Below are 16,110 nucleotides of genomic sequence, written 5' to 3'. Positions count from 1 at the left end.
TACATTTGCATTCCTTGTCTTTAGTAACTAAGTCTGATATATTCAGAAATCTCTTTTTTTTCCCCGACCTTATGAATTTTATATAAATTAACTGACAATTATTAAAATATTAAAACAGAACTTGGATCATGTTGTTACTGAGAGTTATACTGAAAATTACATAGATTGTTGTTTCAGGTTTTGTTTTTGACGGAATACAACATAATATTAAAGGTTTTATCTAATTTAAAATTCTAAGATATATGCTAATTAATATATACAATTGATATTATTCTTCCATATTTTTTTGTGCGGACTCATACTCTGAAAATCGTAGAAAAATACAAGAAAATTAAGATTAATTATGAATGTATCACACTTTTATAGTAATAATAATTTAAATTATAAAGTAAACATTTAATAAATAAAATTAACATGACTGATACAGGTTTCTGTCTCATCCATATAATAAAATCTACATTTAAATACTCTCCAACCAAAGTGTTTACTGAATCGAATCTTGCCAATAACTTTTATAAGAATTGAAATTACTTAAAAATAATATCAACTTAAAAATACTACTGAGAGTTATAGATTATTTAGGGTTGATAAAAATTCTAAAATATACCATTTGGAACTATGATTTTACTATTTAAAATGCAAAATCATCAAGCATTCTTTGGGGATTTCGTTTTGAAATCAATTTTTGTGAAATGATAGCATATTAAATTCTGAAGACTGAACTCTCTGTGTGCGAAAAATTTTAAGGTTTTCTCCTGCCTGAAAAAATCAATTGAAATAATATAATATAGAGCCTATAAAACATATACCAATCGTCATGTTTTATTGATTGAAAATATGTTCGCATACGATAGATTACATAAATACTTTGTGACACTTCCTCCAGGCCACCAGGTATACATATACAGGCATGGATATATTCACTCCCATTCAGTTTTGGCTGAAATACTTGTATTCTTTTCCACAGTTGAGAGTCATAATTTCATAAATCTTAAAGTAATAATGATGACTTCTGTAAGCTCTTCCATGTTGTGCAACGTGAAATTCATCTTATTCATGGCGAATCCATGACTTTACTATCAGTCTTTCTTGTTCAGTTCATGTCGCTACAGTTGGTTTAGTTTTAAAATCCATAATTTTAGTGAGTAATCTCAGTGCTCAAGAAAAAAAAATTTTAATTAACGTTCTTTTATTCGAATTTTTAATAACAGAAGGGAATCACTAAAGAAGAATAAACGTGTACAGGGAATGTCAACAAACATACAGGTCAATTAAAAGGCGTGGTCTAATATTTTGAGTAAGTCCAAAATTATTTTATTAAATTTATGAAAATCAACACCAAAACACAGAACTAATCAGAAAGTTTAAATTAGAGTATCTTGCTGTTAATTAAAGAACGCTAAATTTACGTAAACATTTTTAACATCGTTGTTTGTTTGGTGTTGGAAAACTAATGTACGAATTTTTTTCAAAATTAATGCCTAATTGTAGGGAAATATCTAACCATTATAAAGGCCAAACCCCTAAACTAAATCAAATTCCTAATCAACAACTTGTAAGCTCCGTTTCAATTACTCATTCTAAAATAAATTCAGGTTGATATACATAGATCTAAATGGCATAATATAGAAATTGTAAAAAAAATTGTACCGGTATAATAAAAAATGTGCATACTGTTCCTTTAAAGTACGATATTTTATGGAGTAAAATATCAATTTTGAACATGACAGTATTAATAATTCTTTATCTATTCCAACTATACAGACACCAATCACTTATAGAACGCTTACTGATCACTACAATTTGATGCACTGGAATCAAAGGAATCCATAACTTGATAATTGGTCCAATCCAATACTTACTAACTCAACGTTTCAAAGTTACGTCTTTCTAGCGGTTAATTAGCCCCCTACATTTACTTACTAACTCAACGTTTCATAGTTACGTCTTTGTAGCGGTTAATTAGCCCCCTACATTTACTACATTTATACCAGTACTGTTTGCAAGCCTTTTCTGCTCTAGAGTAGATCAAACTTTTACTAACGGGTTAAATTTACATACCCAGATGAAGCTTGGCTCTTTTGCCACCACGATTTTCAAAATTGTGACCAGCAATAGTTATTGGGGAAACTATTGTTTCAGTTTCAGGCTCACAGGGGTTAAAATTCGAATTTAACAATCTACATTTTTGATCACCAAGTTAGATGAAAATGGATTGGAAACTAAAAGAGCTAAGAACCTATTTTTCGGTATTTTATGCGTGAATTTTTTCGACTGTTTGTGAACATGCTGGATTATATCTACGATTATATCTACGGAAGATTAAAATCAAAAGTAAAGTTACAAATGTGTCCATGTTTGTTTCAAAAAATGTTCCACTTATACTACACTCATCTAAGCTTCACTTTTAGATGTGGTTAAGATTTCTATATTTATAACAAACTGCTGTCATGAGCAACCTACAAAGTATAATTATTTTAGATTATTGATTCAATTACAGAACATTTGCAAACTGAATGCTTCAAGGATTTAGAAAATTAAAATGAAAATCTAATTAAATTTACAGAAATCTCTTAGTAAATATGTCGTACCGGCTTTCCTTTCAATAAATTTAATGCAATTTGATGTTATGTTCGCTTTGTAAACTGGAGACGGATTTTTAAAAAGAAATGTATAAGAGAGATGTTTGTTTCACCTAAGCCTCATACTTTTCCATTATTCCACAGTTTCAACCGACCGACTCGTCGATCTGCATGATTGAACCATAAAACCTACTGACTTTAACAATTATGGTTATCATTGTTACCAAGCAATCATTTTTGTTCATTGATATGCTTAATTTCTCTTTGGAATAAAGTTAACCATACATCTAATACTGGAAATTCAGTTATGGAAAAAATAGGTTTGATTTGTACATTTTCATTTTTTATTTAATCATTTATTTACAAGTATTTATTTATCATATTTGGTTAATATTGATATTATTATTTTGGTTCCTTGATGTCTAAATCGCTTTTAATTATTGTGAAAAGACCAGTTCTAGGAAATTTATTTTTGTCCATGAGAAATCTTTTCTTCGGAATTACAACAACTGTAAACGTTTAAAGATCATATTCCTCCTCTTCAATTAGAGAGGTATTAGTGTCGAGATACTTTGAGAAAGAAAAACAAAGAGAGTCACTATTAGTGTCTTATTTAAATGACATCAACAGGTAAGGATGTAAACTAAATTTGTTTGTCATGTTTCAAACAATTCTAATCAAGCGTATAGTTTGTTGATACAAAGAAAGTACGATAACATTATGGATAATTTTTGACATGTTCTCTACCAGTCCTCGTACTAATTTGCTGGGTTTTTAAATGATTAGTTAGAATTAAAATATAAATTGTTTCGGTTAATTGAAAAATGAGATCACACGCCTGTCAGTTACTTCAACTGTATTCAAATAAAGAGCAAACAATGAAATGACATAGTATTCTTCAAGTGATAAAAGAAAAAAGCAGAAAAAAGACAAAAGGACGTATCCATACAGCTAATGGGTAATAATGGGAATGTCAGTGGTTTATCTGTGGGTAATCGAGTTATACAGTCGTGTATCTTAAGGCAAACCAACATTGATTTTATCAAACAATTAAACCTTTCAATTTGGGTACTGATAACTTTGGTTTAGTTCGATACATGTACATACTTTTCTTTTCTTGGCATTTTAAAAACTACTGGGATTATGGGTGATTTACTTGTGCGTTAAGAACAAATTGTTTTTTTCCCAGAATTAGTCCTACAAAACTAGATACATGTATAATGTGGAAATAATACACAGTCATTAGCTGTTGACAAAAACGTGTAGCAATGTTATTCGTCATATAAATATTTTTCTTTGGAAATAACAGTTTTCCAGATTTAGTTATTAGACATACTTTCTCTAGAATCGAACGTGAAATGGGGCAAATAGAGGAATTTTTAAGTTTAAATGGCTACAGAGGCCATCTTATTACTAATAAGAAAAAAAACTATACCTTAAGTAGAACTGTTTCAAAATCTATCGTCAAGAAAAAAATTTAAGTTTTGAACAAACCTAAAAATAATTAAGTTTGACCTATAGTCACTATAATTTTGTGAAATATGACCAAAATAGTTTTCCCTTCTTGCGAATAGGTATCATAAATCAATGAAAACAAATCAAATAAAGTCATAAACAATTACAATCATTTGCATCTGATTAATTTCAGAACATGAAAACATGTTGATCCTGGATTGAAAACATTACTGTCCTTCATTGTGAAAACTTCCACACATTTTCTAACCTTCGAATTGTTCAAAAAACATTTTCTGTTGATATATTTATAGTTTTTGGTTTCATGTTGTGATTTAGAAAAAAAAATGTGTTTCCAAAGTTATTATCATATTTAAATGTCTTATCTATCTCCATTTTAAACGAACCAATGGTTTCGTGCAATTGAATGCATACTAGGGCAGATGGGACGAACAAGTTGTGCATGAATAAATGCAGCATAATTATCAGAAACTTGCAGTATCTTTTCAATATTGTTCTCATTACCGCAATCTGTTTCTCATTGAAAAGTTCGGGCGATTAAATATGTATAGTTTGTAAATATGGTAAGGCTTAGACTAATTTCAGGGTGTTGATCGCACAATATGTTTTCACAGACAATAACGTTCTTACCACATTTTCATCTTGTAGCGGAGAAAGTGAGAGGTATCAATTTATTATTGGCAATCTATTGATAAATGACCAAATTAAAATATTTGAAAGACATATACAAAGCTTACGAAATGGGTTGGAAATGCATTAAGTAAATGTATGCGAGTCAAGTCTTGTTGCTTTTGTTTATTTTAAGGAAATGACCTAAGCTTGGTCTGTTACAATGTTTTTATGTAGATAAACAGTAGCTTAGTAGATTAAATCCGGAAACAAGACAAGGTGGTACAAAGAAACGTGAATAAAAACACTGTTATCGTGTTTAAATCTGGTATTAGTCTTTTTCACAGCAATCAGTATTTCACAACAATTATGGACGAAAAGTGTCAAAATGGATGTACTTGGTAACACACATCAGATTAAAATGGATCAAATTTAAAATAGATCAAATTTAATTCAAATGATAATAGATTTTAATCACATTTTAATACATCAAATGTCACAGCAAAGGATGATCAAGTTGTCCTTTTTTTCAAATCTATATAACTCCAATGTTGAATTATATCAAGATGAATGTTGCATATTAAATTCACATAATTAGAGAAAATTTTATATGACCGTTTATGCAGGGACATTAATATATATCAAATTTTCGGAGTGTGTATTGAATTTTTGTAAAAGTTATGTCCATTATTTGTTTCATATACGTTTTTTCTTTTTTTTTAAATTGATAGCTTGCGAAACATTTCTCTTAATACATGTCAAATGTATTTGAAGGTCGTTTTATGACAACTGGAAATGAAATTTACTGAATAAATTACAAGGCACTGTATTTGACTATATTGATAGAATATTTCCGAGACCCAAAAATGTCGTGATTAGAGTTATTGCCCTTACCGCATAGACGTAAAGTTAAGTAGGGATTTTTCAACCCATTTATTTCTATTACCCCTTTCAGAATCCATGGTCGACTGGTCGGTTTTCTGCAATCAATTATTGCCAAACATTACCACCCAAATAATTCAATATTATCCCCTTCATTTGTATTGTATTATATTATATTTTGTATTGTATTATAAAAAAACAAAAAATATTACCCCCTTGGGGTATACATCCCTGAATTGAAAACTCCTTGTTTGAAATAAGAAATTTTAAAAATACTGTCACAATCGTCACTTTTTCTATCTTGTAAATTCACACTAGTCACTAATATTGAACAAAGTATAAGATCGAAAATTTGTGAAAAATGGAAAGGACACTTTTATTCTTTCTGGGCATACAAGGCATTGTAAAAGCATCACTTTTTATTGGTTATGCATCGGTCTGCGTTCAAAAGGCTTATCAGCTGAAGTAAAAAATTAAAATAATTCCAAACTTGCTATTAATATGATCAAATTAAAAACTCTTATCAATTTTCATCATCTATTTGCTTAAAGAGCCAAATGTTGTTGGTCAAATTTATTGCAAATACTGTGCTATTAAGACTGGATGGGTTTTCGATGTCCGGATAATATTGGCCAAGGTTTGGTCAACTGATGTGCCTAAACATCATTTCGGTCATATAACATACAGTTCTTAAACATTCAACCGAAAATGACGCTATTGCTATGCGTTCAGATCGGAAAACGTTACGCAGTGCAGGCTAGCTATTATAACGGTGTGCATCAGTTACGAAAACATAATGCGATTTCTGAATTTAGACTAAGTAAAATACTTAGACTGAGAGTCTCATTAAGCTTGTGCTAAAACGCTCATTCCCTACTTCTATCTCGGAATAAACAACGATTTACGTTGACAGTTTATGGCCAATGACAGAAAGGGATATAATACGAATAGTTTACTACAATGTAGTATAATGTCATTATTTACATATAAATTAATCGTAATCGTCAAGCAAGCTCGTGCCATCACAATTAGCTGATCACTATGTAACTAGAGATGCAAAGTTAGGTGAAACACATATAACTTTACCAATAACCAACTTTTAAGTTTGAACTTAGGTGAAAGATGTATATTATTATTGTATCATTCACGGCGAACTAAACTTATTTATTGTTACAAAAGGTCTAAAAACTAAGTAAGTAACATGTGGTAAGAAAAATATTTATATAAATATGAAAAAAGAAAAATATAAATCTGTACTGTGAAAATGCCATAATAATGTATAACATAATAGTGTTCATAAATTTATCAATCCACTTAAAAATGGATCTCCGTAAAGAGCTAAATAAGCCATCTAAATCACTTTTCTGTTCTCTCACAAATTGTTGTACAATCAACAGGAGCGTGCACTGGTAGTGTAGTCTGTGGCCGTCAACACTGCAAGAACATTTTAAGATGTTTTTATACGCCCACGGTCCGTCCGTCCGTCCACAATTTTTCTCGTAAACACTCTACAAGACACAATTCTGGACGGATTTGGACAAAACTTGGTATGAGTGTGTGTAATCACCCAAGGATGAACCTCTTGAAAATCAGAAGAATCGAAAAATATTAAGTATAAGTTATTGGCCTTGATCTTGAAAACGCGTTCAAGTTTTAGCTCGTAGAAGGCACAATTCTTGACGGATTTTGACGAATCTTGGTTTGAGTGTTCGTAATCACCCAAGGATGAAACCTATTGAAAATCAGGAGACTCGAGAAATATTTAGTATGAGTTATTGCCCTTGTTCTTGAAAACGCGTTCAATTTTTAGCTCGTAAACACTCTAGATGGCACAATTGGTGGATTTTGACGAAACTTGACAAGAGTGTTTGTTATCAACCAAGGGTAAACCCTACTTAAAATCAGAAAAATCGAAAAATATTTAGTATGAGTTATTGCCCTTGTTTTAGAAAACTCGTTCAATTTTTAGCTCGTAAACACTCTAGAAGGGACAATTCTTGATCGATTTTAACGAAACCTGGCATGAGTGTTCGTAATCACCCAAGGATGAACCCTATTGAAAGAAGAAGAATCGAAAAATATTTGATATGAATTATTGCCCTTGTTCTTGAAAACGCGTTCAACTTTAAGCTTGTAAACACTATAGAAGGGACAATTCTTGACGGATTTTGACGAAACTTGGCATGAGAGTTTGTTATCACCAAGGATAAACCCTATTGAAAATCAGAAAAAATCGAGTATGAGTTATTGCCCTTGCTACTGAAAACGCACAATTCTTGACGGATTTTTATAAACCCTATTGAAAATCAGAAGAATCGAAAAATATTAAGTATGAGTTATTGCCCTTGCTATTGAAAACGCGTTCAATTTTTAAGGCACAATTCTTGACGGATTTTTATGAACCCTATTGAAAATCAGAAGAATCGAAAAATATTTAGTATGAGCTATTGCCCTTGCTATTGAAAACGCGTTCAATTTTTAAGGCACAATTCTTGACGGATTTTGATAAACTTGGTGTGAATGTAAGTAACAAAGGATGAACCCTATTGAAAATCAGAAGAATTGAAAAATATTTAGTATGAGTTATTGCCCTTGTTCTTAAAAACGCTTTCAATTTTATCTCTTAAACACTCTAGATGGCACAATTGATTTTGACAAAACTTGGTTTTATTATTCAGTCCCATGCTGAAGATTGAATATTTGCCTTCTAGAGTTTTCACGAGCTAAAAATTGAACACGTTTTCAAGAACAAGGGCAATAACTCATACTCAATATTGTTCAGTATCGCCCTAAAGAGTTCAAAAGTAGTGTATGACTGAAGGTTGAATATTTCATACTGGTGATTGTTACTGTGCTGCTAAATATTTTTATTCAAATTCAAAGCTGCCAGTGGGCGTATATTACCTTACCTGGCAAGCTATCTTACTATAAACGAAGTGCACGCAAGAATGTTATTATAGACAGTGCATTTTTTTGTTGAATTGAAAAAGGGCGACCCGTTTTAAATATATTTTTTAACATCATCCTCGACTAATACTATGGGCACATTATGCCGACATGTGGTCAAGAAAAGTTACTTTCATCCTATTCTATGATTTCATTTGGGAGGGGGGGGGGGGTGTAATTATAAGTAGAATTAGTTAAAGCACCATCCCTGATATGTTTTCTGAAATATGATAAATTCTGCCACGGAAGAAAATATTGCAGATATAATGGTTCCTCGTGTAAAACAGGGTGATAGATACAGAGATGAAAAAATGTACTTTCAAGTTCAGTATAGATGCCTATTACTGTAAAGTTAAATCTTGTTACAAAGCGCATTGTACTTGTTGAATATGAACTAAATTAATTGTTCCGTCTTACTGGCTCGATCGATTACTGGTGGTATTGGACGGGACACTACAGGATTCAATATAGTTGGTTTTTTTTTTCGTTTGACAAACCAGTCACATCGTCAACTTTCTACATGTTGTTTTTGACATTTCTTACATTGAATTAATTGAAATGCAAGATGCTACTGGGTTTGGGTAACTTTTCTTTGTAACGTTAATGAAAGGCCTCGTTTTGCATCTTTTTGAAAAATATGGAGCACTCCTTAACTCTGGAACCATTTAAGTTTAAAGTCTGTCTTTACAGGCTATATTGTCTTATAATTGTTCTTATCTCACATACATCGTTTCGACAACCGATACTTTTATTAGTTTGGAGAAAACATTCGTGCAATCCTGGTTGAAATCGGTAGATAGATAGTGTGTAATGGAACTTGTGACTAATTATGAACGAAAAGGTATGCTTTGGGTGAAATTAGCTCTTATACAAGTGTTGGTGGCTTTAAGCTTCTTTGAAGAATACCTTAATATCAAGTTTTCTTAGTTTCTACTATTGAATCAACTTTGAGGACAGTGGTATCTTGAAAAACTTTTCTCTTGCGACTGACGTTGGCAGTAAGTTATATGGATGGATGGTGATTATTGAGAAAAAAGACTTCGCGTATTCCAAGGTTATGTCGAATATTGCCGAATATTTTCTAAATGAATCCGAATGTCAGTTATAAAACAGAACTGATAGCCTTGAAATTAATTTTTTAAAGACATACACGAGACATTCCATGCTATAACTCCAGATTTAAAATATCACAGATAAACAAAAGACCCATGCCAATTTCTCAATGAAATATTTGTTCCAACCTCGGTCTGCACATTCGATGGAATCCAACTATCCCCCCTCTCACCTTTCAAAATCAAATTCATTCTAAATTTTGATTTGCCGAATTCACATTAATAGGTTATACAATTATAGTATACGAGATTCTGCACACCGGATAATACTTTTATTCATTTATTTACTCTCATATTAATATGCACATTAATTCTAAACACTGTGATCTACTAAGTTATTGCATTAGTCACTTTACTAGATTACTGTACTTATTGATTTTAACATCAAAGTCCTTTCTCATACAATTTATTTTATTATTCAATATCTCTATGAATACCAAATCATCATTGATAATGCCTTTGTTCTTTAAAAATATGAAAGCATATTCATAATAATAATAAATGTCATTTGGAAATGGGGAGTTGGAATTCGAACAGTCTTCAGATATTTTTCGTTACTTCTTGAAGGAAGGTTTATATTTACATGACTTCCATTTTGCTTGTTCTGATAAGAAAACTTCTTCATATGAAGACTTTGATTTTGAATTTATGTTTCAACATTAAAGGATGTTTATTTATTTGCGTCTTCATTGAAAGTATAAAATCGAGGTCTTAACTTTCTCCGGGCTAGTGGTATGAAATATAACATCAATGGAACAAGGAATGTCACCGAATAATTGAGACTGTTTGATAGTTTATTCTTTTGATGTTGATGTACGGCTATATGTTTTTGCGCTTCGATATCCGAAGAGACGAAGAGGGATGGATGCGGACAGGGTTGATGGGAAGAATAATACCAATGTTAATATGCCAATATGTTGTTTTCGGATTTCCTTTTGCGCTTCGGATTGTAGTACACGGTTTATTTATAATAAGAGGGATGAAGAGGAGAAGGAAAATACAAATAGAGATCATAAAAGAAGAAATGCAAAGAAGGGTGAATAAAAATAATTAAGTATAAGGGTAAGGAGAAAAGACATGAGAAGAAGAGTGATCAGAAAAGAGATTAGGAGGAGAGGAATGATATCGACACAGAAGGTGTCGGTGAATGATCACAGAATGAGAAAGAAATCCTAAAAGTTGACAAAGAAACGGAAGTAGAGATAGGTAGGAGTAGAATGCAGTATAGTGAAATATATCTAAAAGATGTAGACGTAGGATGATGAAAATTTTCGAGGAATAAGCGACGACTTCCGTCCTATTCAATCGATATATCAGCAATCCACAATATTAGCAATTCCTAATTGTGTTTGCTTCTGGTTTGTGATACTGAGTTGTGGGCTTTTACTGGCAATTTTAAACAAGGCATTTGGAAAGGTTTGATGTTTACTCGCGGGCTCCTTAGTCCTATCACAATTACATATGTACTACTATAGGTACAGTTTTAAATCATGTTTGTAAGACTCTGTATATATGTAATCTGTAGCAATTTAGGAAAAATCATATATGGTATAGGCTTATAGGTATAAGATTTCTGACAACTGCACCCTGTCAGATGAAGCTAGTTCATTTACGGTTACCACACTTGATCTAAATATTTCCAATTTTCTTAAAACGATGCATTAACCATATCAACGCAGAACAATTACTTACGATTATTAGCCATAGGATATTGTGGTTAACAATTTTCAGACAGAAACCATTGACGATCTACGAATTATGAAATTTTCAGTATTTTACACTTTGTAATATTCAAAAGGAATTAATTCAATACAAGCTCTGAAAGGTTTGTTCATTCATGTGAAGTTCCCAACACACATCAGCCGATCTTATCGACCTCTTTTTGTCTTTACCAAATTTAACACAATTTCAGCTTTCTGTTTGATGTTGGCAAAATTCTTTTAATAAGAAATTCCGCCGAGAGTTTGAAAACAAAAGAGTGTCAGACATATTATACTTATTAGTATGTTTATGAATAGTGTAAATATCGTGTATATATTTCCGGTCGTGTTTGATATAATGGTAATATTTATGTACCATCGATTAGTTAGAAACCTTGTGAGGAATAAATCCCAGTTCACCTTGCATTTAATCTCAGTAAATAGCTGGTTAATAGGTCTGGAAAATTAATTTCATAATCTATTGTCAGCATAGAACTACAAAGTGTTCACGTTGCCCTCGGAGCGTCTCAGTACCTTTGGTATGCCGTTGGTAAAACGAAACTTTCTCTAAGTCCCGTGTCTTCTGTTGAAAAGTAACTTATTTCTTTTCAACTAACCTAAGCTGTAAAATCTGTTTCCGACACTGGAGGGCAGTTGGTTAAAGCATTGTAATATTTACATTCAAGTCCATTGCTTGGTTACCTCAAACAAATCCTGTTCGTGGGTTCTAATCTAAGTCGGGTTGTTAAAGTCTGTTGACTAAATAAATCATCTTTCCCCCATGTTCCAGTCTACTCTGCTGTATATGGGTACCAACAATCTGAAAGATCAATGCCAGGTGGTTTTGCGAAAGACCGACCGGTAGATATGTATCGAACAATACAACGTATACAATTTTTAGAAATTTGAATTTTTTTACATAAAATTGTTGATTGCTACTCATTTATAATGGCACATTAAATTTAAACAGCGAACTTTGCCAGTGAAAACCTAGTTATTTAAAATCTTTTGAAGAACGAATAGAGGTATGTAGGTAATTAGCACAAAACATCGTACTCATCGTCGCAACCTTTAACAAATTCCAGGATGTCCTTCAATTAAAAATATTGCCATCAGAAACAAGTGATTACTAATTTGAAAGGGCAGAAATAAGACTTGAATACGTAAAGGGTAGGTTCTTTCTGGATTTCTTGAATTAATTGTGCTCCGAAGATAAGGTGAGCTATAGTTGTTCAGAATAACTCGCCACTTTATATAAAATTATATAGTTTAGGTTTTAGAATGGTGTGATGCCGAACGCAAGCTAGTCAATAGCCCAATCACACCGGGAAGGTGTCCTTTCGGAGTTATGGCGACGGAAAAGTGGCTCAGATTGTGTTAAGGGAGAGGCTCTGGTTTTAGGCAATATTATAAAAGCCACATTGTATTCACTCACTACCCTAAAAAAAAATCAGCGACATTCCCCGGTAAACATTGATTTTAGAGCATTTTTAAATCGAAGCCGACAAATATTTGTGGCGGACACCATGTTGGCCATTTCCAGTGGTCACGTGATCAGAAAAACGTCAAGTGTGCGTATTAAATAGGGGCTCTCGATCAGCTGTTAGTCTAAACCAAACAACAACATGGTGGAGTGTTTGTCCGACAAATCATTAGAGGAAGAAAAAGAGAAATTACCCAGAGAGGCTGATGAAATTGACAATGTATATCAAGACTAACTGAATATGATATTAAAATATAACGAGCACACATTATGACTTAAAATTTGTTTTTACAGAAGAAAATCGTCACTGAATTTCAGTCGAAATTTGTGGTTTTGGGAGGGAATTAAAGAGTTTTTTCTTTTTTCAATGTAAACTTACTAAAATTTATTAACTATTAGCTCAAAGTAATTATAAGGCTATCAGTACTATTTTATAGCATATCGAATTGACTTTAAAATAGTCGGCAAAGTTCGAAGAACCGACAAACTTACAAAGAAAGCCCATCTAAATAAGCCTATCATAATTCACATTTGTTTTTGTAGGAATACTAGCTTGGGAGCCGCGGTAGCTTATTGAGTTGGACGCTTGCTCGCTAACCACAAGGTCCAAGTTTTCATCCCGGCATAGGTCGAGATAATACCTTTGGATTTTTCGAACCGGTTTCCCCGGCGTCAGTGAAGGGGCTGACATGGAAAATCATCTTTAGTCGATCGGATGGGACAATAAACCGATGCCGCGTGTGCTACAGGCTGTTCACGTTAAAGATCCCTTGACAGTTGGAAATCGAAAAAGAGCAAGCTAATGCCACAGGCACCTTGTATGGTGTTACCCGTCTTCATTTGCCCACGTTGTGCAGAAAAGTAGGACGTTAAACTCCATTCATTTTATTTCATTTGAATGCCTGCAAACTCAATAAGCCAACGTGTCTGTGACATATACCACACAGCCAGTATGCCCAACAAATTTCGTGACATGTTTTCAATGAATCAGTTCAACATCAAGCATCACAGGCTTACGAAATCTATATCCGGAGCCAAACAGATTCAAACTAACTTAGCCATTAAATTCATTATTTTTTCTAAACTTCATTATTTTAACAATGAACATACATCCCACAAAGGATGCATGCCAAATATAATTTCGAGAACAAATGGAACTGAACAAACTGACTGCCCGATATTCGAATCGGACTTAAAAGTCACTGCCGTCGAATTTGCTTTCTGTGCTTAGGCTACTATTTGGCAGAAGATGAAATCTGACTTTTCGTAGATTGTTCGTATCCGAATTTGCAAAATACATTGCGATACAGTAGTCTTGAAAGAGTCCAAATGGCTCCGCTTAATATCACGGCATTTTCATTATTTATCTGATTATTCTGCCATTCTTTAGGACTATATATAGTTCCTGAGAATAACTATGATGTCACCTTATTTGATAAAGGTGTTTTCCAATTGCTACAAAGCAATAGAATATGATAAAGCATGTATATTGAATAACTTGTATAGGATACAATCGACATCTGATCATTTACATTGCATAATACTGGCATGAAAACTTTAAAAATTTAATCTATTACTCTAGATATTTGTCAGGATCGCGCATTTCTATTTTGCCAAAAGACTAGTAAATAGTAAAATGCGTAAAATCATGTTATGACCGATTGTTGTTGTTTTAACTCTTAAGAATAGTCGAGCAAGGTATTTCTGTTCATCTGCGTTCGAAATCAAGCGTTATTACGAGCAGCTCGATTTATTTTTAAAAAGCTTTCAGCAATAATCAACATAATGAAAGTATAACCTTGTAGTTCCTACTATTTATTTTTACATAAATTTATTCTAATGAACTCAAGTTTCTGTATTGAATAGGAACCTGGTGAGAAGAAATATATTTGCTATACTAAAATTAGCACGAAAAAAACCCTGAAACTTTGAGTTTTAAAGTGTTGTCACATAAGAAAAAACGTGAAACGTAAAAAAATTAAAGCAATTTACATATATATGCCAAAATACATAACCAGAATATAAATATCATATGAGACATAATTATCAGAGTTTGGAAAATAGTTGCATATAATCTATGTCTTGCCAGCGAATTTTTTTTTACTTTTATTACAGATGATATGTAACAATCATTAAAAGAGTAAAGCGAGGGAGGGGGTGGGGGCATACCGCTCAGAATGCCACACTGGCTAAAATATTTTTCACTGTATTGAAATGTCAAAAGATGTGGACAATTTCGTATGCATTACGAAATATTTCACGAGGATGTGTAACAAAGCTAAAATAAGATAAAGAGTGATCTATTAAAAGGTGCACAAATCAGTAGGACTTACCAGGTGCCGTAACGAAAGAATAGAATCTATATATAAGATGATATATCCCTTAAACTAAATAAATATTGAAACACGGTTCTAAGCATGTTTCAAAAGTACTAAGTTCGATGAATTTATTGGATTAAAGAAGGATTCTATGATATAGTTTCGACACCAGGTAAGTCCGCTGACAAATAACTCATTTAAACCAAGTTTTGAAAATTTATAGTATAAGAATGCCTACAAAGCAAATTTCACAATAGCTTAAATATTTTTCTATCATTTTTTCTAAATGTCAAAAACATGAAATTGTAAAAACACAAGCCTTAGTGCTAAACAGTATTAAAGTGAAGAATCATTGGAACATGATTTAATTGGTAAGAACTTGCCAACACAGTAATGTTGAAATGAAAATTCTCAGGTTACCGTAATAAAATCATTTGATTCACTTAAATACAAGGAAAGAATGTTTAAGATGATAAGGAAAATAAGATTTTGAGAATGGGAATTTATAACTTCCGCAACATTCCTATGATTATATAAAAAGAAATGTTGAGGTCAATCTTGCCAATATATATTACCAGAATATATACGAGACATAATTTAGCAGGATTTGGAAAATAGCTGCATATTTAACTATTATGCCAGCGAAGTTTTTTTTCTCTTATTTGTTTCAAAATTTACAGATGTAACGAGCATTGAAAACGTAAACCAATTCATCAAACAGAATCATGATCCTACTATTGGGAGGAAAGGGCGACATACTGGTAATAGTGCCACGCTGGCTTAAGCGCATGTTTTCACTGGAATGGAATGTTAAAAGATGTAGAAAATGTAATTATTACGAGATATTTCCTAAGGATATTAAAAAAGATATGAAAAAAACAATTTTAAGAATGAAAAGTTAACTCCCGCAACTTTCCCTATAATTATATAAGAAAAATGTCGATGGTCAAGTTGGATCTAATCTTCATGGTAAACTATTTTGTAAAAATTAATTTATTTAAATAG

This window comes from Lottia gigantea (genome assembly GCF_000327385.1).
Source record: "Lottia gigantea unplaced genomic scaffold LOTGIsca_7, whole genome shotgun sequence".
NCBI classification, from domain to species: domain Eukaryota; kingdom Metazoa; phylum Mollusca; class Gastropoda; family Lottiidae; genus Lottia; species Lottia gigantea.
Note: the sequence above shows the minus strand (reverse complement) of the source record.